Below are 25,232 nucleotides of genomic sequence, written 5' to 3' on the forward strand. Positions count from 1 at the left end.
TGAAGAAAGAAAGGTAGAAAGAAAGAATAAAACAGGAGCTAGTGGGGAACTACATGATCTCCTGAGGTCCTTTCCAACCTGAAGGGTCCCTATGGCCTTGTGACAACACAAGAAACCACATATTGTAAATGTGAAAGATCTCAGCTACTTGTCTTCACAGTGGTAAGGGATTTCTCTGAAACCATTCCTGACTGAGAGGGCCCAGCTCAATAGTACTGTACCTCCAAGCACATGCCCAGAATATCCTTATTAATTTGCTAATTAGGGGATATCTGTACTGTTGCCTTCATTTAGGTATATGGCATTGTGAAAATTTGAATAGGTCACTCTTGAGTTTGTCTGAGAATTGGTGAGATTCTTCTTTTTCTAACACTGATTCCCCTACTCATGTGTACCTTTTTCTCCTAGGAAATCAACTGAGTTGAAGTTGCAAACCAGCAGTTGCAGTATTTTGCAAATCATATCACTGAGGTTTGGTGGTTTTTTTTTCTTCACAGCTGTCTTTTTGTCTGCTGGCTTTTATAGAAACTGTAAATGACATACGAATTCATATCTTTGACTTTAAAGGGCATCCTGTCACAGTGTTATTGCTCTCCAGATCAATAATATGCTAATAACCTCACCTCATTAAAAGCCAGAGTTGCTTAGAAAAGATAACAACAATCAGAAAAAAATCAACTTTTTCATGAAAACTTTCACTTTTAAAAAAAACCTGAAAATGCCATTTTTCCCCAAGCACTCTGATTCAGAAGAGATTATTGAGGCCACACAGTAATGTGTCAGTCACCCTAATCAGTGATCACAACTACTGAACAGCAACTTGCTAACAATATTCTCTTCCCATTCTTGCTGGATTTGTTTCATTCGGTTAGTGGAACAAAAAAAAGATGATGACTTTATCTTAGCTTTCCTTGCACTTAGCAACTAAGATATTTGTCCAAATTGGATGTTCTAATGTTTGTTCCTGCTATGTATCATTCTACACACAAAGCATAAGCATTGGAAATTTATCTAAAGGCTTTGGACCAGATCCTGGAGCCCACAGAATCTGTAATAGCAGGTCTGTTGTATAACTGATTCAGCTTTGATTTAGTTCAGAGTTGTTTGGCTTTTAATTGTACAGAAATCTATAAGCCAGGAGGGAGGGAAAGGAATCATTTTGACTCCTCCAAACACTTAGTGGAGCCAATTGGGGATCTTTTCCACATGAAATTAACCTTGCAATTGTGAATTGATCCAATCCATTTGCTAAAGGAGAGAGAGTAGCACCTGAGCTATACTTGTGTAGGAACTGATCTTGCAGAGGAAGAAGTAAATATCTCTTTCCATACCATCAGCAGAGAGTAAACATCACTTAAATGCAATGGCATCATATTGGCAGAACTACTAGCTTTTGATAAAATAGCTAATATTGAGCATGGTGTTAGCAAAATCCATGAAAAGTGAATGCTTGCAGTGACATTTTTCCTTAATGAAACATTGAAAAATCTTATAAATAAAGGCATTACTCTCTTTGCTTTTTGGATACAGTTTTCCCTGGGAAGAGTCTAGAGTGCTGCTACAACCCTTCTGCTGGTAGGTGCCAAAGATTTCTTTATCACATGGGATAAATATATTCCTTGAAACTGCAAAGGTCTTTGTCTTGGTGACATAGGTACAGGAAAAATCTGATTGATGAGCAGGGAATTTTACAAAGAAATAGTTTGGACAGGTAAGGAAAGGCAGACCAAATCTTAACAGGTGTGTGTCTTGCTGATGATTCAGGGATATATGGTCCCTGAACTCTGGGAAGCCTCTTATCGTATTATAGGGAACAGCTCAACCAAAGATAAACCTGGTAATCACAGCTAGCAACCATGGCTACTTTACTGTTTAAGAAAGAATATACTAATGAAGAGACAAACCAAAATAATAGATAATAGAAATGGCCTATATGGCTACAGTCTCTTCTGGGTACTTCTGCTTTGAGAACTTTCACAGAGAATATTCCTTTGAGATGTCTCCCTCCTCAAATAGGATTAAAATTATTTATTGCATATATTAATGGTGAATGTTATCTTACTGTATTACAGATAGGCAAATCTGGGCAGTGTAATTTCCTTTAAGAATTGGCATATTCTACTTAGAATATATACGAATAACTCAAGAGAGTTTGTAAAGGAGAAAAGGACACTGATCTTACCTGAATCCTATGAAAACAAAATAAGTATCTAAAGTGATTATTTTTAAAAATCTATTACTGTAGTTGTTCAAGAATAGGCAAACAATGCATAACAAGAACTTAAGGTCTGGATGAAATTGTCTATTTCTTTCTGAGTACTGGCAGTTAGTTCATATACCTTCTCCTAAAGAAGAGATTGAAAGGAAACATTATTGAGCACCTTAAATTAAAATAGGGAAGGCTAGTTTTATTCCAGAATATTCTGGAGCTGTACAATAGTATCAGATGAGTTATGTTTTTCTATAAAATTACCTGGTATCCCCTAAGTCAAGACCAAACTATGTCATTTTGTCATCTCCTTCCTTCAAAATTTGAATGAGCCATAAAATTTTGAAAAAGCCATTAGCATCTCTACAAGAAAAGAATGTAAATTTCATAATTTGTCAGAGCTTTACAACTTTATCTCCTCATCTTTCCTTGAGATGAATATTTCACATATGCTCAGTTTCTACCTGTATAGTGTTGCCTTGGTCTCACAGGATTCTTTGCTGACTGGTTGACAGCTGACAAAATTGTTCCAAGCTTAACAAGTAACTGTTTGCAATGCATTTGTATCTTGCAGTAACATATTTTACATGTTTTTGTGCAAACCATTCATTTGTTTAGCCAGTGCTGACATATATTTTTTCCTAAATATGGAATAACATGAAACAGTAGAGAAAAAGCAAGGCAAAATAAGAACTAGAAAAGCTGTTTTTTTTCCTGAGTCATTATAAAATCATTTTGGAGTATTTTATGGCCAAGAATGTTAATTTCTTTGACACTTAGATTCTGAGCAACAAAAATCATAAGGCACAGAAAATACTTGTTACATGTCATTTCATAAAACAAATAAATAAAATCCCAGTATCCCAAGCTCCAACTATTCTCTCTCAGAAAACTGCTTTGCGTCATAAACAGGCGTAGATGTCTTCTGATGTTCAGTAAAGAAGCAGGCAAATTATAATGACCGAATGTTATAAGAATAAAGTATTATCAATTTATAAAACAGCCATTCAAAAATAGCTTGCTGGTGGCAAGTGTCCAGTTCAGGTGCTGATTTGATGTGGGATCCGTCCTCTGGTAAAGCAGAGGGGGAGAAGGTCCTACGGGAAGACACCACGTAAGGATATCAGGGCCTGGGGTTCTCACCCGAAGGGCTGGTGCAGCAAGGATGGGGCTGCTTCCCCCACCCCACGCGCTGTCAGAAAGCAGCCCTGAACCAGTGGAAGCAAAACTCCCGGTGTTTTCTCCCACTTATTTGATTACTGTTCCCCTGTGTCTGAAATACATTGAGCTCAGTGTAGGTAAGTTTTAAGCAAATGCTTAAAAAGCAATAACAGAACCCGGATGGAGCTCATAAAAGAAATATTCTAATGGAAATAGCGTTGTGTTAGTGACTGTTGCTGACTTTTTCACTTCTCGGTGTCAAAAGGGCTCTTCTATTTTTAGAACTGCTGCAGGGATGTTAGTAACTACCTCAGTTCATCCTTCTGCTTTCTTCCCTGACTGCATCATTGCATGCAATAGCTTCCTGGAAACTCAGTATCAATGACAAACTGAAATCGGTTACGAGCTTTCTTTTTAAAAATATTTCAACAGAGCTATCAAAACGGGAAGTTTACCAAAAAAAAAAAAAAAAAAAAAAAGAGAGAGAGAGAGAGAGAGAGAGAATGAAAGGAACTACAAGCATTTAAGACAAATAGAACAAAACAACTTTCTCTTCACCATTTTCACTAGGTCTTCATCTAGAGTCATATGCAACATATCTTTCGCATTCAGAAGTTGCACATAGCTGTTCAATTGGCACAGTCTCTTTTACTTCAATCTAAGGTACATAAGGCACTTTTTTGTTCAGAAAGAAAAGACACCTTGGAATTGTCTGCTCAGTCTGATGTCTTCTAGGTCGTTTATTCTGCTGTTAACTGAAGATATTCATATCATTACCAACAGGAGAGTTAGCGGTTTTCAAGAGATATTAAAATGTGTTTGACATTCATGGAGAAGGGGATTTGTGAAAATGAGAAACTGATTCATCCCAAGTCACACAGCAAGTCACTTGGGAAGGTGAGCAGAGGCCGCCCTCCTGCCGAGCTTCACGCGCAGCGTTCACTCCTGCATTGCCTAATGCTGTTTGACGCTGCATGATGCTGAGCATGTGTGATGACTTTATAATTTCCCTTTATTTGAATGCATGATGAATGCTTTGGCACATATGATATAAAAGTAAAACACAGACACATATCCTCCAGTCAGCATTTCTTTTACTCTTTCTTTCCTTCCACCGTAACCACCATTTCTCCACCTGTGCTCTCTAAGAAACTTCAGGAAATTAAAGAGCCTCCACTAAAGCAATAAATATGAATCAAAGTGGAGATGGTGGCTGTATTCTGTTTTATTTGGTATCCAATTTTAGAAGTTTTATGAATTTTCAGCCCCTGTTACACAGCAGAGCTGTCTTATGGGATTTTACTTACAAAAAACTGTCTTCTCTTTTGTTATTGTCTTTCTCTATCAGTGCTTCCTAACTTTTGATAATGGTTATTACACCACTTTATAAGGCAGAGTCAGATCTTTTGTGTTCCTCATGAATTTAATATACTCTGATTCCTTTCTTCTGATTATAATTATTTGCTTTTAATTCTTTTCCTCAGCATTAGTTCCACTGAAACCTGATCACTTCTGTCCTGCTTTGATGACTCTTTACAGCTCTTCATCCGTTACCTTTCAATTTAGCACCACTATATGAGATGAGATACTGTCATCAGCCCGGACTGTGGCCATTGAACATTTTATGATATTAATAATTATAACTGCATTAATTCAATATATACTTTGCAATAAAGCTACAATGTATTTTATTAAATAAGCAAGTATAAAAGCTCAAATTTCTATCTGATGCGATTGCATCATCACTGGGCCTAAAATAAGTGGAGAACTGTATAGACTCCACGGGGACTGTATAGAATCCAGGGGGCTCTGAATGCAGTCAGTAATCTTAATTTGATCTACTCACTTAATCCTCTCTTCTTTTTTTTTCAAAAAAAAAAAAAATCAAAAAAAGACCTATTCTTTTATCTTCTCCAAAGAATCAAACTTTCTTCTCTAAGTGACTCTGCCTCTATTGAACTGTTACAAAACTTTTCCCATGTTCTTGTTTTTCTTTGTTTCATTGCTATTTTAGCCCTTTTCACAGCAAAAAAAAATCCCACAGTTTGGGCAAATACAAGAATATTAGGGGCTTTTCTTGCTCTTCATAGAATTGTAATAGCTAAATGTAGAGCCAAATGCTCTACTCAGATTGCAGGGAGGGGCTCAAATATCCTTGAAGCTTGGGCAGAGCTTTTGTTAGCTTTTGTTTTTTCCAGGTTAAAAGATTCACAGAGTATAATTTTCATGCTTATGATGTAAAAGGTTGTTAAACCTTTTAATCTATTTAATGCTGGTGATCATACTATACTTCCGATATCACAAAATAAATGTATGTCAGCTTCATTTTTTTCTCTGATGTAATCTTCAGATGATTTTTTCATGGATGCCTCTGTTTTTACATTTGAGGTGAAAAGTTATTAATATCCAAGCCTCTGTAGCCTGGCTGAATGAGTCTAAAATGATAAATGCCATCTTGAACTTGCATCCATGTTGAACAGTGCTAATGAATCAAATATTCCTTCAGGCTCTGGAAATATCTAGAAGATTTATTTTCTAACTCATATTTTCCTGTATCTTTCTAGCTACTAGGATCTAAAGGTGAAATATATTGCCTCTTAGGGTTTTCCAGTAATTTTATCTTTTAAACCCTGAGGAGGCAGTTCATGCAAGAATTGAAGCCTGTTCTCTATACAGTCTATGTCAGCTATTTGCAAAGCATATTGCACATGAAATCTGAGCACGGTATTCTGCAGACTTCACAGATTCATACAAAGTGTCCAAGATTTAAGTATTCAAAATTTAAATACTTACTTCATCTGAGGCCTGAATTTTGGTGGTTCACTGATACTAATTCTGCTTCTGTGTTTCCTTTTTCTCTTTTATATTTCTTCTTTTCAAGCTTCTTCTTTCATGTTGCACGTTATTACATATGTGTGAAAAATAAGACTGGTTTTACGAAAATCTCTTTCTTAACTGGACTTCCAAGGCTCCCCATTACTTTTAGTGTAATCTAAGCTAGTATAATCAGGTGTTTATACCATCGTTCTCAGTGAATACTTTCAAGTATATTGTGGTAGTGATTTAAGCAATGCAATAAGCATAGGTAACATTTATTTCTAAGGCTCTGCCAGTCACTGCTGCCTTAACAAAACAAATCTGTTGTCTTTCCCTTGCAGTTGCCCTTTACCTACTGTATACACATTTCAAGGCCAAATTATATCATGATACACATCTCATCCAGTCCTGGGCAGTGGGACCATGCATTATGACTCATTTACAAAGGGTTGCCTGACTCAGAAAAGAATGATGACAAAAACAGTAGCTATTTTAAGACGAAATCCTGCACTGAAAAAATGGTCATTAAAATACGCAGACATTTTGCCACTGGTATTTGTCTCACTCATCAGGGAGTATTTAACTGAAAGGCAGCAGTGGTGACTGACACTGTCCCTTTGCCAAACAGAATAGGGCCGCCAGAAGCCCAGGCAATGTATCCTGGAAGAAGATAATACCGGAGCGTAAAAATATACCTTTGCAGCTGCAGAAGCAGAGGGGAGGTCAAAGCAGTGCACGCTGCTAATTGTATTTACTTTCAACCATGTGCAGGCTGCAGGAGAAGAGATATTTTACAAAATTCCCATGGCAGACTGGTAAGCATAATGAAAAATCAAAACAGTGAACAGGGGACTGAGAATGAAAAAGCCTGTGAGTGCTGGCTTTCGCTTTGCAACAAGGCTGAGCCCAGGCGCAGATTTGATGGGCGTTATCCCCAGCTGCCAGACTGATCCCATAGGTGTGTGCAGCATGTGGAGGAGGGAGAGGAGGGCACATGCGGGAGCACGAACACAACATGGGCAGTGATGGCAGGTCCCGTTGCCTAAACATGCTTTAGAGACAAATGCCCATACTTTGGAAACAGGATATTTTTTTCAGCTCCGTGAGATTTTTAAGCACTGAAATGTCTTTGTCTAAAAATTATGGCTATCAAAGTAATGTAAGACTGAGAATTTTGTGCAGTTTCCTCTTAAATGACTTATTCATTTTTAATAGCCTTTATCACAATTTCTAAGCAAATGAAACAGCCACCATAAATTTGTGCTGAAAGTCATTTTAACACATGTTCTGCTGCTGAACTCTGTGGTGCCTCATTAAGAGTCTGGTTAAATTAATATTTTAACATTTTAGTGTTAATATACAATTGAGGGTGCAATTAATCTGCTTTCTTCACTGTTCTAAACAGTATCCTCCTCCTACACTTTTACATTAAGACAACTTTTTGACAAATCCAAGATTTTTCAGTTGACTGAAATGAAACTAATTAGTCTGTATTTTTGCACTCTACGCCTGTAGAACACATTTTAAGCATTGAATTATATTGATAACCTTCTATTCCCTCTGATTTTTACTGAATGTGTATCTGCCATCAAGTCTGCTGATATTAGAACCAATGCTGTGTACACCCTTTCGGTAACCTAAGAATGGAGAAAAAAGGCCTGTCTCAAAAGAGCATAGTAATAATGAATATATGAGAAAAGAAGATATTTCAGTTTTTCAGTGGAACAGATGCTATCTTGTGCATCTGATTTCATAACAGGTGACACTTTTCTCCAAGAGAAAAGTAATAATTTGTGACTTTATAGGATGAGCTTAGTAAGTATTTGTGCAAGGGCAATGAAGAACATGGTATAGGATCTAAAAATGCTACACTTTAATAATGATTTAGGTGCAAAGGTTTGGGTTTTCTGTTTTTCTTTATATATTAACAAAAGGAAAAAAAACAAACAAGAGAAGAGAAGAAGCAGAGAAGAGTAGAAAAAAACAGGAATAAAAATTGATGCTGTAATTTCATGAGACACAAAGCAACATGAAGACATTAAGTGTTATAAGAAAGGTGAGAAAATTATTATTTTTAAAACCAGTTTCATATACCATTCTTTCTAAATATTAAGAAGCAAGCTCTAAGTGAAAAAAGAAAAAGCTTAGACAATGACGTAGCAAAACTCAAAATAGACATGAACAGACCTTATAGAGTGGTCTTATAGAATAAACACATTTAGTTGTAGATAGTTAATAAATGAGATTTTGAGAAGAAAAAAACAGTTATATGAGATTCTTAAATAGCCCAGGACCTGGTGAATAATCTCTCATAACTGGTGGTCTGGAAATCCTACAGGCTATTGTAACAATAAATACTGTATTGCTTCAGTTGCACAGTGCTAAAAAGCCAAAATCTGTGTCCCGGCACAGTTTCTGTATATAGTTCCCATTTGTTCTCCTGGGTCTGCGACAAGCCAGTGCATCTGAGTGCAATATACAACTGAGACCTTTAACTGTATCTGGTTGCTCTACAGAAAGACATATGTCAATCCAAAGCAGGGTTGTGGGTTCTTTTTTCCAGTTGGTTTATTTATAAAACTTGACAAACATGGCAAGATAAACAGCAATTTTTAGAGGGTGAAAGCATATACAAAAAAACCCCAAACAAACAAACATAAAATGATTGTACAGAATTGACATTCTGACAACCAACAAATGAAAAGAAAAATAAATTGAAAGCTTGCACAAAAAGAATATTGTACTCCTAAAGTTGTGGTGCCAGCAAAAAAAAAGATAGGTCATTCCAAAGACTGGGATCCATGAAAAAAACCCACATTATTAAATATAATTGGATTATTTATTTCAGACGTCAGCCTGACAGATGAGCTGTACAAAACCTTGTAGGGAAATTTTTGTTAAAACAGTTTATCATCAATTCAATCAGTTTTCAGAAAGGTAAATTGATTTGATTTTTCTTTTTTAGATGAAATTATATGTAGAGGAATGCTTTGAGATAAAAGTGTTTCTATTGTTTTATTTTAAAGAATCCTTTTTAAAGTGGAATTATCTTCTCAAAATCACTTTATTATTTCATTTTTTTATTTGTCTATTATTTCATGAGAAGTCAATAGCAGTACCGAATGATGTATCAATCAGCGGTAATTCATAACCATATCAAAATATTGCTAGACTTTATTGCATGTTTTAAACTTTAAAGGACAGCTGTTACTTAGTACTGGTTGAAGCTACTTGCTTTCTAGACCGGAATGTCTCCTGTGTTTATTGTGTTTACCGTGTTTATTTTAATAAAACACTTTGGCTCATCAAATGCAAAAGAAAGCAAGCTCAAAATATACTAATTGCATGAACATCAATTTTCACTACCTTTTCTTAGGATGGAATTTTTGTTTTTATAGTGAAAACAGTTGAGCATCTATCCTACATCCTTGGTCAAAGAATCATAATAAATCATTAGAAATACAGTAGTTCGTTATGGCACAAAAAGGAGATAATTTTGTCTAGCTAATGGTTTCAGAAAATGAAAAAAATCAGCAGTCTTTCAATATATAAAATGATATTAAAAATGAGATAATGTCCAGTCATGTCAACAATAGATAGGCCAAGCAGAAATCAGACTAAAATATTCTTCTTTGCTGTAACACCAGTTAAATGCTAGGAAACATCTGCTAAGGACAGTGCAGGGGAGTCCTGGAATAAACTATTTATTTGTTTATGTTTAATAACAGCATAGTTAAATATCTGAAGCAGTTCATCGGCAATACTTGCTGCCGATTCAGATTGACTGGTGTAGTTATTTAAAATTCCTGCAGCACTGCAAATCTCTGATCCATAGACTGTTTTATGGCTTTTGATGTTTTATTGATGCTGTATACACTCAGAAGCACTGCTAGACAGAGTCAATAGTTAGCAATGCTTTGCCCATCAAAGGCTATCAGTTCTTTTGAAGATCAGAAATATTCACTAATTTATCTGTTTTAGTAAGTACTAATTTTAGGGGGGGGGGGGGAGAGGGATTGACTTTTGAGTGAGTGGTTCTGTTAACCCAGTTCACACCTTGGCTTATTAAGCTCTGGTGCCATGAGTATCATCTTTACTTTGCATTTTCATTTTTGCCTATACTCAGTGCGTTTGTCTGTTGGCTATTAACAACATGATCTTGAATCATGGTGGTTTATGTGGAAAGAGGGGATCATTTCAAAGAAGAGAGAGGTGTATTTACTTGTTCTCAACGTAGCACAGTTTTCGGAGGCTTTTTGACAGGTACATGTACTGCTTTGTCAGGAAACAATAAAACTTTTCCTTTTTTTAACAAAGCTATCAATGGCTCAGCAGGTGTGTGCTTTTCATTTTCTGAATAATCAAAATTGGTTTATTACCTTTGCTACATAGTGCTCTTTATACCACAAGACTGATCTGTATTGACTTGTAATTAAGGAAAAGAAAATTAGTTCTCTGTCAAGCCTCTCAAATACATGCTTTGTAATACTGTAATATGCAAGGGTACTGCAGACATTTCTTTTCAACAGGTCTGAAAACCAGAAACCGAACATTAGAGTATTATTAGCTTAAATGGTTACTATTGTGCTGGAAAGCAAGGCCGGTGAATGTCTAGCAGGATCTTGGATGTTTCTGAACTTATTTCATAAGCATAATCTCACAGGGTGAACTTGGCCATGTCTTTTAATTCTTCTGTGCCTCAGCCTGCCCATTTGTAAAACTTTGCTTTTGTAAACTTTATAACTCTGATTACAATCCCCAAATACACTGTGGGTGCATCTTAGGTAAGATGGCAAGTCCATTGCCATAAGTGTTTCTCAGGAGTCATATTCATTAATGTTTTCTTCCGCTTCTAATATCTAATTAAGGACACAATGATTGCTTTTCAACTTACATTTTCAATCATATTTATATCTCTTCTGCACAGAAAAAGCCATGTCTGAAGTCAGGCTGTGAATAACATCTCTCAGTTCCAGTGTGACCAGGTGGTGGTGTTTTATGAGAGGTGATGGGAGGTAAATTCAGGAAACACAAGGCAAGTAACTGAGTACAAGCACTCAAGATGGTGGGAAAAGGCTCCAGACACAGCTGTCAGGCTACAGAAGAGAGGAATATGAGTGTGAGGTGGGATAAGCCAGGCAAGGAGTAGACACAGTAGTGGGACCAACAGTGGGACCCATCCTTGCCATCTTCACTCGTGGCCTGGATGATGGGAGCGACGCCACGCTGGGGAGCGGCCAATGTGCTGGAGCGGTCATTGCGGCCGGGAAAGGCTGGTGGCAGCCGCACCGTGTGCAGCAAGGACAACGCTGAGCCCTGCGCCCGGCTGGAGCAGCCCCATGCGCCGCCACAGCCTGGGTTCAGCTGGCCTAGCAGAAAGGTTGAACTTGTCAATTAAGCTCCATCTAGTAATAACTGATTTGAATATGTTTAGCTTTATCATTTCTCTCCCACTGTTATTCAGGTGCTCTGTTTACACAGAACCGAGGCATGTCCAGATCCAGACTGACAGTATTTTCATAGTTAGTGATTAAACAGATCAGTGCAAATTTTTATAATTATTCATAACTTGTTCCTATTTTTCATAACTTAATTCCAAGGAAATAGGTTATCAGCAGAGAACCTGTCACCAACTTCCTCCATAACAAATTCTACTCTTTTTCTCTGAATTACCCAGCACAAACTTAATATCTTCTCCGTTATTTTAACATGTGTGGTCACTTCCTTCAGTAGATTTTCCTTCATTTGTTTAAATGTTAAGACTTTCACTTTCTTCATAAATGCTTGTCCTGAATTCTGATACATTTGCTGAGTTTTGGCTTCATCTTTTCCCCTGTGCCATAGTAGAAACAATTTCATTACTCTATGTTTGCTCCTAAACTGGTTTATCCCACCTTACACTTATATGCCTCTCTTCTGCAGCCTGACAGCTGTGTTTGGAGCCTTTTCCCAGCACCTTGAGTGCTTGTAGTAATAACTTGCTTTCTGTTTCCTGATTTTGCCTCACATCACCTCTCCTATAAAACACCACCACCTGTTCACATTGGAAGGTATCTCCTGTGGACCACTAAATATGGGCTCAATCTGGCTCTTGTTTAAGGAGCAGGTTTGGGATCAAGTCTGACATTATAATTATATAGATAAACTTTATTATCATATATTCATTAAGAGGTAAGAGATGCTGATTAAAATGAAAATAAAAAACTATGAAATCAGAGGAGGTTTAAATACCCTCAGCTCTCTTTCCTTTCAGTTATTAACACATTGGAGGATGCTTAATGCCCCTCAGTTCACCTCTCTACAGCACAAAGCAAATGCTGCCCCCTCCCCAGTGGGAAAAGGGAAAAAGAAGCTCCCAGTCCAGGAATCTTCAGCCATCAATGACTTTTTAGCTGTCCAGCATTAGTCCATTTGGATGTCACCAGGTTAGTTTTGAACATTTTTGACTCAAAATTACCCCCACTAAAGCCTTGGCTATAGCTGATCATGTGGAAAGGTTACTAGTTAAAGTCTCATTTTTAGTATTCAATTCTAGATATACACACTTCAAAAGTACTAGAGAGATTTTTCAAGTACAGGAAATAATTGCATACACAGAACACACTAATATTCATTATACTCTTGGAAAGCTATCCCAAGACAGGAGCCTATATCTTTGAACAGTCCCAAGACAGGAGATGGCTCAATTCTCTCAAGTAGATGATTGGGAAAAAAATTGACTCTGACAGCACAGATGCAAAAAGTGCTGGATAAACACACACAGAAAAGACCAGCAATTGAAGACGCTATTTACCACTCACTGGTGCAAAACTGTACTTTTGTACTAATCCATATAGATGACAAGTAGTATCACCTGTTCAGGTTATTTTGCTGTCAGTACTCAGCTGTTCAGAAACTTTAGAAAGGGTGACCTTGAAAGAAAAAGCAGTAATTACTCCTGCAATAGGTGGAATCTCAGAATGTGCTTCACAGACTGCAAGGCCAGGTGGGACCACTGCAATCAGCTAGGCTGAGCCCTGATGCTCTCAGCACACCACAGGTACCAGGCCCTAAGGCAGTCCCAGAACAGAGCGTATCTGTGAGACAGCCCAAAGGCCAGCAGACCCTTCCTGCTTCGTCCAGAGCTGGGTTTAAAGCTCCTGTGCTAAATTTAGTCTGAGGTTGTTTTCTTGGAATAATACAGGAGATTAAATTCCTGATCTAGAAACTAGATGTTATGTGAATGGTATCTTCAAGCTATAAGCCATGGAATGAAATGACAAATAGATTAACCAGCAATGCAAGTGGATTGTAACAGAATGGTCAATGTACTATAAGTCGCAGAAAAATCTCTGCCCCATCAGTTATGGCTACTTTTTCAAAATGTAGAACTTCAGTATAAAGCAGTGATGATAGAAATATAAATTCAGTATTTAAGGAGGAAAATCAGGACACAAAAAAATAACTACTTTGAAAATTGCATAGACTGTACAGCAACCAAGTCTGGTATTCTGAGGTATATAACAAAACCCAGTTCATATCTGAAAGAACTGCAAAACTAATGGAAGTCATCATTGCAGAAATGAATAACATGTTCAGAAAATCTCCAAAAGTAAAATCAGCACAACCACATGTTCTTTTGAATACCAAGAGCTACTGCAAATAGGCTGTCTTTAAAAGAAAATGAGTGGTATTTATCATCACATCATCCAGGACGCTTGTTATTATTGTTTAAATCAGAGCTCTGCTACACTACGTTTCCTTGTCCCAGCCACTTACCAAATCAGCTCTTATATCTTTTGCACGGAGGGAAAGGAAATGTTTCTTACTGCCAACCTCACAACACGTAGCTCGAAAGAACTTAAATATGATTGGAGCCTCTAAGCACTACTGAAATGTCAGTAATTAGACAAAGGGCCTATTTTTTAGTGCCACTGCTTCCACAGTTTTTGATTCCATATTTCTCTTCCAACTCCCTCTTCATTTTCTCATGTTCAGGATTATATTATTCCACAGAGCTTCCTAAAGCAAGAACAGTCTTCTACTACCTTTCTATAAAGTGACCTCCTCCTCTTTATATACCCAAACTCTCCATTTAAAAAGGTCACTCAAAGAAGATGCTCACAGTGACTCATTTTGCTATGTTTGTATTTTGTTCCCTTCATTGTTGGCCTTTATTGTCTTCCTGCATGTATCTCATATCTCAGATCCCACATGGATGAACCCTTGAACCTGAGATGGTGCAGCCGCATTCACCACAACACTAGCTACAGTCTTCTTGCAGGACTGAAGCCGAGAAATGCAAAATACACAGGAAAACAACTCCTTTTAGAATGTGAGACAGACAGGGAAAAGCAAAGACTTTGAAGATGATACTAGGCACCAGTGGTAATAGAAATTTTTGGCCAGCCCAACAAATATATGCATTAAAGAGGGATTTAGAGGGGTTTGATGAGGAAGTTAAAAGAACAGTTAAGCTTTTTACCTCTACACAGAAGTGTGTGGCTAACAGCTATCTATATGCAAAAGAATGAAATGTAATGTAATTATAATAGCTTCATTTTTCTTTCACACTCAGCATTGCGAACAACGTGAAAAATTGAGCTAAACACTTGTGATGTGTAGCATATAGGAAAAGAAACACATGAAAGCAATATTATATTCTTATATAAACCATGTTTAAAATCCCAGCTCAAAGATAAAAACTTAAAGCAATCATAGAAATACTGCTTTTCAAAAGATGCCTGATTTAAAGGTTTTACAATTTTAGCTTTAACCAGAGTCCTTCTACAAAGCATAGACTAGATTTTCATATGTCTATGGATAAGCTGTAACGCTCAGGCAGTTTTTGTTTCATTTATATTAGTCTGCTATTAAAGCTTCTTTCATTTATAACACTTAGAAGTATTAATGAGCTGAACAATCACAACTAAGTTCACAATTTAATTTCTATAGAAGAGTCACAAGCAATTTCTTCTCAAGCCAAAGGAACTAGCATGTGCTCAGAGAGAAACATATACCTCTTTATGATCCTTCTAAGCCAGTCCTCTACAAAATCCATGCTTTCAGATATCATAAAGGTTATGAAAATGAGGGAGCCAGGGAAATGGTTTGTGTGAATTCCCTTGGGGCTTCACTGTTCTTTGGCATTGTCAGAACTTCTTCAGCAGGAAAGACTGTTTTCATGCAAGCGGTTTTTTATTTGCAGAACCTTAAATGAAGTGCATCAAGAGTTGATTGTGCTATACACACATATAAATGTCAGTGATACCCCAAAATTGGGATTAAATAAGTAAGAGCAGAAGTGCTCAGATTGTCATTGCTGCTCTGGGCAGTACTTGAACCCCAATGTCCACTTTTGGTGCTGACTGGTTCGTGTTCTTCAAGTGTGTTTCACGTTTCTGTTTTGTGAGTCTTTATCTCCATTGGTATTCTGTGTGCATCTTTCTGCTCAGCTCCTTGTCATACATGTTCAAATAACATAAAGGAAAGGGGTAAACTGCAGAAGCAACAGGAACAATTTTAGGAATGCAGATAAAGATAGACTGTTTAATAAAGTATGACAAAGTGGTTCTGATTCATCAAATGGAACGGTTAGGCTCTCCTATTTGCAAATATTAAATAATGATATTACTATGAAAGAGAATTCCTGACCGATTGTCAAGAGGAGGAAAGGAGGCAGAGGTCTGCTGGAAAGCTGCAGAAGTTGGGGAGTACTGAGAATAATGAAGAGCAGTAGGACAGAGGGAATAGAGAAAGGCACAAAGTAGGGTCTTTGGTATGTACTGGCCTTGTCTTTAGAAGTGTCTGTGGGCAGTACCTCTGGTTTCTGGCTGAGCGGAGACTTGAAACAGTCCTCAGCCAGGCTGATGCTGAGCCTGCTCAGCACTTTTTGTGGAGCTGGCGGTCCCTCCTTAGGCAGAAGAGTGAGGTTTATAAGGGAATGGATTATGTTGTTACAGCTAGCAGAAAAGGACAACACATCACATTTCACACACTGCCTGCTGTGTCATCTAGCTGGAAAATGACAGCTGCTTACATTGTTAAATGTCCGTTTGAAAAGAGACCAGATTGATATCAATTAGAGTTTCACAGTAGGCAATTTCCTTCATTCTTCAAGTAGACAATGTACAGATAAACACTACGGAGACAGTTCGAATTTATCTGAAAGCTCATCCAATCTTGTTTCGTATGCTACCCATGCAATCATTTGTTTTAATGCCCTTCCAAAGCTACAAATCTCTCCACAGGGTAAAAGTCCAGTTGAATATTGCTTTGTATTTCTGCAAAATGCATTTTGCTGTCCTATTTCTAACTCAAATGCAAAGCACCAACTATTTGCACTGTACTTCATTTCTGTACAATTATTTAATAGCTATGTATCAAAGTACATGCATAATCTCTTCTCTCACCTATAACCTTTTAGTGGTCTAGAAAACTGAAAATGTGGACTTTAAAATAAATAGCAGATTTTGTTCTGGGGCAGCATAAGGCAATTTAAATGGGCGGTGTCCCACTGAAACTAATCTCTGAGATATGCCTGTTTCTTCTGTGAGTTTTCCATTTCTTTACATTCACTTGAACTCCTTAGCTAAAAAGAGCTATGCACGTCTTTTTTTAAACAATAAACTTAGTATACAAAAGGTCAATAAAAAAAAAATCTCAGAATATAAAAATGTCATAAATGTCCACATTTCCTCTGTGTTTTGGGAATATAGCTGAAATCATTTTGGTCTGAAGATACAAAACAATACATATGCAAGACTGCTTTCAAAATCTCCAATTAATCAGAACACTGTCTGCCTCTTGTCTTCAAAACAATCAATTAACCACCAGACTTCACTATGAATAATTGATACATATTAAACATGATGGTCAGCATATAGATCAGAATCTTTTAGCAAAGCTTATTTGTAATCTTGCATTGAAAGCAGCCCATTTCTTGTGATAATGAGTTTCAGTCAATATGTGAATATACCATAAGCAGAGGAGTCTAGAATACTGATGATCACAGTGTTGATCAAAAATTTTCTGCAAGTTTATTTTCTGTTGAGACAATGTTGCAAGTCTTGCTGGAAACTTTATATGCTTAAATAGTTTGTCGGAAACATCTTTCTAAAGAGTATATCAAGCCATCTGGATGCTTCCACGGCCACATCACCATGATAGCTGATCACCTCATCACACCTTATGTGAATATCCCTTTTACAAACAAAGCTGAGTGACTGAAAGAAGCAAAGGGCCAAATCCAAAGAAAGACTTCCAGCAATTAAAGTAGTGCTTAAAATTTTGTAGGAATCCATGCCCAAAGTTGTGCTGCAGAATAATATCTCAAGGAATGCTTAACTCAGAACATAAATTTACTAAGCTTTTTTCACCAAAGTGAAGGAAATTCTCAAGTGCTCATAGTTGCATAATGCCCAAACCAAGCCTGACTTAAGAAACCAGTCTCATTAGATGCTATAAACTTAATGAACCCAAATTTTCGAGGGACCAGATTCATCATTCACATCCTGTGTAACATACTGAGAGCTGTTAGTTCAGCACAAATAGAATCGGCACCCTTCGCTCCCAGCACAACCAGCCTTGCCCTCCTCGAAGTCACAAGAGAGGTGCAAAGTGCCCAGCCCGGACTGGCTGTCTGCTGCAACATTAGGACATTTGCTGAAGAAGTTGAAGGTGGGATCTAAATAAACCAGGACAGGCTGAGGATGTATGCTCCCCTCTTCCTACACAAGCTAACTACACAGACTAATCTGAAAAAGGAGCACCTCTGCCTAGGTCTTTCAAAATATCATTGTTGATTTTTATAATTTTGAGTGGCTTTGGGACTGTAGATTCCAAATTCTTGGAGGGGTTATATAGCGTTTATGTAGAGAAAGCTTCAGTCCTTGACTGAGCTCTAGAACTGGACAAGAGCTCAGGTGTCCCACTGACGAGCTTTTCCTAGAGCTAACTACAGTAATATCAGCATGCTCAAGGATAGGACTTGGACATCAGTCTCCCATGGCACCAAGAAGTGTTCTCTCACCTGGCTATGTTTGAACAAGGTTTTCTTTGAACCCTTTCACATAAAAAATGCCAAAATACAGTGCTTTTAAAGAAGCAAAGACTTTCCCAGAGTTTAAATAGTAATGGGAACAGTAAGTTCAAACCAGTGGTCTTCAAAACAGAGCATTTCAAGCCATGGCAGCAGTACAGCATCTCCTTTTCCTCCTTCTTTGTCTCAGAAAATTGAGGTTGTATGGACATACAGACAAGTTGGAGCTAATCGCATGTTTATTGTTTTTTTGCTTGGATTTATGGTTATATCTTTCAAAGACATATCAATTGGCACTGACTTTAAATAGGGAGAATTAAATTCTATACTACCTTGTGAAACATATTGCAGCCAGCAATGTGGACAGTCCCGCTGAAGTTAATGGAATTGCTTCACATCCATCTCACTGATGACAAAAATTACAATTTGTCATTTTTCTTCCCTGTAGCTGATGTAACATTCAATTTTGCATAATTTAACTTTGTGAAGTATTTTTGCACCCAGTTGGCAGGGACAGATCCACTGGGGAGAACAGTGCTATGGGTGCAACCTCATGAGTCGCAGTTCCTTTGTCTCAGGGTGAGAAGCAGCTGTTCACTGCCAAGTCCCCACCATACAACTGCAACTGCAATGGGTCTGAATAAACAAACAAACAAAGAGCAAAAACAAGCAAAAGCTGTCTTGCATCATAATATATTGTGCTAATAGATCAGCAGAAGGGCTGTCTTGCATCATAATATATTGTGCTAACAGGTCACCAGAAGGGCTGCATTGAACACTTATTTAGATATCAAATAAGCAGCTTAAGCTGTGTCACTTAACATAAAATGCCATGGGTGTTCTTGATTTTATAATTTTAATAAATCAACACCTTTGTTTCTTTAGATTTTTCACCTCTCTCATTCCTCTCAGTATTGCTCAGGGAACATACTGCTTTGCCTAAAATTACTTTAAAGTCAACCTTATAAAAAATATTAAGTTATAAGAGGTCTCTTGAAGATGTTCTCTTGTCTGTGTCTCTAAAATGCATTGAAAGCTGACCTTGGCAAGATCTTGGCTGCAGAAAACACTTTTGAAATTGAGAGCAGCTGGAAGCAATGCAGCACAAAGGTATGAAATGTAGAAAAACATGTGTTTCTCCATACGCAAGATTATTTGCATCTTACCTTTCTTCAGTTTCTTCAAATCACTAAATAACCTGCAATGCAGTAAGGCTATAGAAACGTTGACACCCTGTCTCTTCACTTTGTAGCAATGCTGGTAGAAAGAAATCCAGTCAAAGAAAAGGAAATGGAAGGGGACTCAGAGGTTTAGGAAGTCCTTTCAGCTGAACACTAAGTAATAACAGCTGACCTATTAACTCACATTTTTAAAAGGCACTTGGGGCATTAAAAAAAGGCCTTCAAAGAAGATGAGGGCAAGTATTCTATTCCATTTTTGTATTTAGTTGGGGTTTTTTAATTGTTCTATATGAAGTTTGTGTCTTCCTGTGCTCTTAAAACTGATACCATTTGTGCTTTTAAAGCTGGCAATGAATTTTAAAATTTATATCTCCTCCAAAATGTACTGCAGAGCAATAATTGTTTTCATGGTCATCTATGGTTATGAGTTGAAAAGTTGAAGATATTTGTGCTGTGACACACATGAGCTTTCTGAGAAATGCACCAAGTTATAGGTGCTTATACTGACTCACTAATTCTCACTGCATTGCCATAGGAAATTATTGGAATAAAGCCTTCCTGGAGAGCTTTTCTCAGGTGCAGAATGACTTTGCAAACTTTTCAGAGGATTTCATTTTAATTTTTGTCTTGCTTTTACCTGCCAGTGATAGATAATCCTGGGAGTGAAGTGAGTGGGGGGGTGGGTGAAACAGAATATATCTTCAAAAAGGCACCCCAAAAGTGGTCCTATCACTCCCCTAACTATCATCCTTACTCCTGAATTATTTGGCTTCTGTTCTAGGCAGAGTACCTCCTAGGTGAAATGGAATCTTACTAAACATCACAACAGGGTCAACATCTGCATCTATTTTTATAGTCAGAGCTATCATCGCATGAGCAGCTGCCAACCATTATCTGTTAGCTGGCAGCCTGTCACCGTATTGTGCCCAAATGAAAGCAATTAGCTGTTTGTAAGCGTTCAGTTTGCAAGCTGACATATGATGATTCATATCACTGATATTAATGAAATCTGTCTTGTAAAAATAATTTTGATAGTGGAACCTCAGCTGTCATTCCACCATTCCCATAACACATATGCAGTTTGTGTCATGCAATGTACATGATGACTTCAAGTATCATGGAGATAAATGAATAATGAGAAAAAACCCTAGATAGCTACTAAACAGAGATGTTACAGCCTTAGGTCATATTCCTATGTTCCTTAAAGAGGTGAAGTTCCCATCAGCTCAACTGCAAGGCTCAGGTACTGAGTCAGGGCTTGTTGCTGCTTTTGCTGTATTAGCAACCATGTGAAATATTTGAAGCTCCATCCAATTGCTTCAGTTTCACTGACTTCTATGACTGTTCTTAAGAAACATATACCTCCAGTTTTACTGTTAATGTATGTGCTACGATATTGTTTTGTGGCTGGTTAACTCCACAGCTGAGGGAGTAGGGGGGAGTAAAAACACACACATCCACTTTAGTACCAAAACTACAGTGCAGAGTGTCCTCCCTGAGAAGCTACTTAAGCTTGTGGTTGCTTTATCATTTACTGGTGTCCCAGAGTTGCTTCACTCTGAGCTGCTAGTGGGCAAACACAGATTGAGTATTTCTTTAAACCGTGAGTATAAACTTTCAGTGTGTTGAATACAAGTGGTCTTGATAATCCACAAATAATCTTAGATTTTAGGGATTGAGTCAGCTCATCAGACTAAAAATATAATTTCTCATAGAAAGGGCATTAACTGGAAAGGACATTTCCTTCCACTTAAGGAGATTAAAAGGGCCAAAAATCTTATTGTATATGCTACCTTAAACATCTGCATGTTATGTCTTTGGATGCAAAAAGCAAACAAAACTTTTAGAAGTAAAATTAATTAATTCTTACATGCCTTTATAGTATAGGTGAATAGAATGAAATTTCTGTTTGACTAGTATGTTCTGACCTGTCATGCTAAAAGGCAAAACATGAAAAGTAGCGGCACATAGTCGTTATGCTTTGAGAGCAAATCTGGGGAATAGGAGGAGCTGTCTCGCTAATATTCAGTTTTACCTAGTAGACTAAGACTCTCACACAGGAAGAAAGGAGGGAAGAGAAGCAGGAGAGCTGTAGTTCACAAAGATATGTACTTCTGCAATGCAAAAACAAATCTAAAAACTGTAAGAGTCATGCAGGAGAGGAAGGCAGGCAAAGAAAGAGAGCCAGCATTCAGACTGTGATTTGAATAAAAAAGAATTAGGCAGCGAAATCATTAGTTGAAGATGAGCCTAATAAAATCAGAAAGTCCTTTATGGGGAAAAAATAGCTAATTGGGCATATCAGCAAATAAGAAGGGAAGGGTGGTATGCAGCAATAAAGGGAGGGTGAAGAAAATGGTCAAGAGGCTAGCCGCATTTAAATAGCTTTCCCAAGAAAAAGTCATGATTTGTAGGATAGCAATGTTTTCCTGGCTGTATGCTAAAGGGACTGGAGCATCTGTCATATAAGGAAAGGCTGAGAGATCTGTGCCTGCTCAGTCTGGCAAAGAGAAGACTTGGGGGGGGATCTTGTCAATGTTCACAAATGCCTAACGGGAGGGTGTAAAAAAGATGGGGTCAGACTCTTCTCAGTGGTGCCCAACGATCGGATGAGATGCAATGGGCACAAACTGAAACACAGGGAGTTCTGTCTGAACATGAGGAAAATCTTCTCTACTGTGAGGGTGAGCGAGCACTGGAGCAGGCTGCCCAGAGAGGCTGTAGAGTCTCCATCCTTGGAGATATTCAAAAGCCATCTGGTCAGGGTCCTGGGCAGCCTGCACTTGGTGATCCTGCTTGATCGGGGGGTTGGACTGAATGATCTCCAGAGGTCCCTTCCAACCTCAAACATTCTGTGATTCCGTGAAAGAGCAACTAATGCAATCAGGAATTTGAGGTAATTGGGAAAGGGCAGTAGAAGTGTCAGTGCCATCACAGTATTTTCCGCTCCTCACTACATAATGTAAAGATAGGGAAAGGTCTTGCAGAAAATACTTTCGGTACATCACTAGAAAATCTGAGGATGATCACCATCCTGAGAAAACACAAGCACATAACATGCACATAGGTGGTAACCTTCTAGAGGACTGACGCAACCGAATCATTAATTTTGATAGTTACATCTGAAAAGTCAAAATGTTTATGGAGAGCAGTGGCATAAACCTACACAAAAACAGTCATTGTCTTCAAAGGTAAAGAAAGCAAGGCAGTTAAAATTTATCAGAAGCAATCAAGCAGTCCATGAATCAGTAACAAAACTGCCTTTTATTTGGGAGAACAGTTTTATGGCATCCATTCTTGCATGAACTTCATAATTAATGGCTGCATCTTGGGTTTGGGCAGTAGTCGGTTTTGTGGCATATAGTACATTTCCTAAAGAATGCAGTTTTAGTAGTTCTGAAACTGGTGTGTGATACCACAATAGCATATAGTTCATTTTTTGGATGTAGGAACCTGAAATACTATTGGTCTAGGTTTGTTTTATTTATATATACATGGGTTACATATATTCAAATTTGTTTTATTCAGTATAATGATTTTTCCCCTCATTGCGCCAGCACCATTTTGTTTTACTAGATTTCCTTGTCTGCACACTGTCTTTTTCAAAATCATTATTCTTGACTATAGAGGCCCCATAAACTTAGCTTGGTAGGCATTGTATAACTGTAAATTAGTTATAATCCAGGTCTGCACAATAACTTTTTCTTCTTTTCTTTCAAATCATTGCCTATATTAGTCTTTATTGCTTTCAGAAGAATCTTAAATGACAAGAAAAACATCACTGTTTTGTGATTTAAAGCTATGCAAGGCTTGTTTGATTTTTTTAAATGCAAATATGAGCTAAAAATTAATTTTTATGGAAAAAATTATTAGTTGAAGAATTTACAAAGAATTGCAGAAACAAAGAGAATGAATACTATGTGTGCTGCATTGGGCTGTATTCAGATTTAAACAAGAGCTCTTGTTTAAAAAACTTCAGATGTGCATACTATTATCACCAATGTGTTTTTTTCTTTTTAAACCCAATCTATAAAAATAGCAAGTCTTATAGAAATACTACCTATTCTTTAACATAATTGTGATCCTTAACAATGAACATACTATCCTTTGTTCCATAGTTGTAAATGTTTTTTTACACTACATTCTTAAACTCTATATGAAGATACATTATTTGTTCTGCTGGAATCTATACATGAGAACTACTCTTTTGCCAAAAGAATGTAGTGAATGTCTCAGACTAATTGTGCCTCTAGAGTTACTGTATGAACAACTGTAGTGATGCAGATGATAGCTTTAGCAGATGCTGAACAGAAGGCTTAGACCTCCTGATCAGAAAAATACACAAAGCGTTGATTGTTTTTCTTTTTGCATGCTTTGCAGAATGACAAGGCATTATAAACCTTACCAAGTTCTAGCTCTGAAGTTCCAAAGCTATCCCACAGCTGCAAGATTTGGGGCCAGGTGAGGGTTTGCTGGGAGGAGCTGCGTTCCCTGCCCTCACCCCCATGCACATGGCACGGGTTATTCAGTGCAGTAGCCTGCAGGGCCACCCCCACCCTCAGTGCCGCCCTGTCTCACCGCCAGGCCTGTCCTTCCCCTGGGCATCTGGAGAAGGACACTGATTCGGCTGGCATGGCACAGAAGTAGGCATGCCACCAAAAGGAGAACCAACTCAAATGAAGATGAATTTAGAAACTTGTTGAAGGCAAAATGTTTTCAGAGACCGGACAGATGTATTGTCTCCTGGTTTTAGGCCTTGTTTCATGCATTTACTATAAAATTGAAATGATAACTTGCAATACGTGAATCTCACAGCGTAGAAGGATTCCTCTAGGAGGAAAGGAGGATGAAACCACTTTACATGGCTTCAACAAACTGAACTGACACTAGCTATCAATTACTGGGTAGGGAGATAGGGCAAGACAGTCTATAGAAAGCTATTAGAACTAGAGATTATAAACTTAACTGAACATGTATAGATGTAATATCTTGTTAGAACTTAGTATATTAATAGTGCCAAGCATGCCCGTGGAATAAGTTCAGATTGGGTGCAGGTAACTGGCAGGCAGAGATGATCTGAAATATATGGATAAGTCCTTAAGTGTCTGTAGTTCCCCATTCCAGGAAGAACTATCACGGTATTTAGTTCACATATCTGCTTGCTAGTCAGTTTTGAGAAACCACACTTAAGCATCTGTATAGCCTGCTTCCAGTCAAGAAAGGTACTATTTGTACCTGAAATCTAACCTAAAGGAGAACAGGTTAGGAATAAACAGAAATGGAGTCACCCAGAACTTAGGGAGCCACTGGGAAAGCAAAATGTCTCTATGAATCCTGCATCTCCAGTAATATCTGCATGTGGTTTGGACATGCCTAAGGATTTCTAGGAGAAAGGTACTACAGCAGCTGGAAAGGATTCCTGTGGGCTAGAATTGCATTTTGTATTTCTTTCTTTTAATATTTTCTTTGTAAACTTTGCTGTTAAAACCCTTACCTCAAGTAAACAAATCTGGGTTTTCTTGCTAATCCTGTTTAGTACCAAGAGAGATGAGGAATCTTTGTTAAAACAACAAATCTGGGTATGAGAGCTGGCGCAGCCAGGCCTCAGCTTTCTTGTGGGTACAAACTAACAACCATTTGCAGAAACTAAGGGGACCAGAGGGGATTATCACAGAAAGTAATTACAAGAATAGAAACTTTTTAATTTTCAGTTTAAGCTTATTTATGGACAATTTGCATTTATCTATTCTCGTTCCAGCATTGTCCTTTGGCTCAGATTCTTCTTATTCCTATTACTCACTCTCCATTGCTCTTTTTACCTTCTGAGACTTCATTTTGTGCTAAA

General features: G+C 37.7%; 1 long non-coding RNA gene across 1 annotated transcript in view; it reads left to right on the top strand.

The window, feature by feature from the left end:
- Positions 1 to 294: 294 nt before the first annotated feature.
- LOC135328011 (uncharacterized) overlaps positions 295 to 25,232 on the top strand; it is a 61,821-nt gene continuing 36,883 nt past the window's right edge. The window contains exons 1-2 of the long non-coding RNA XR_010388733.1: positions 295 to 476; positions 1,531 to 1,575. This is a non-coding gene — a long non-coding RNA (uncharacterized LOC135328011). The remainder of the gene's footprint in view (positions 477 to 1,530; positions 1,576 to 25,232) is intronic.

Source organism: Dromaius novaehollandiae, chromosome 3, assembly GCF_036370855.1.
Source record: "Dromaius novaehollandiae isolate bDroNov1 chromosome 3, bDroNov1.hap1, whole genome shotgun sequence".
Taxonomy (NCBI): Eukaryota; Metazoa; Chordata; class Aves; order Casuariiformes; family Dromaiidae; genus Dromaius; species Dromaius novaehollandiae.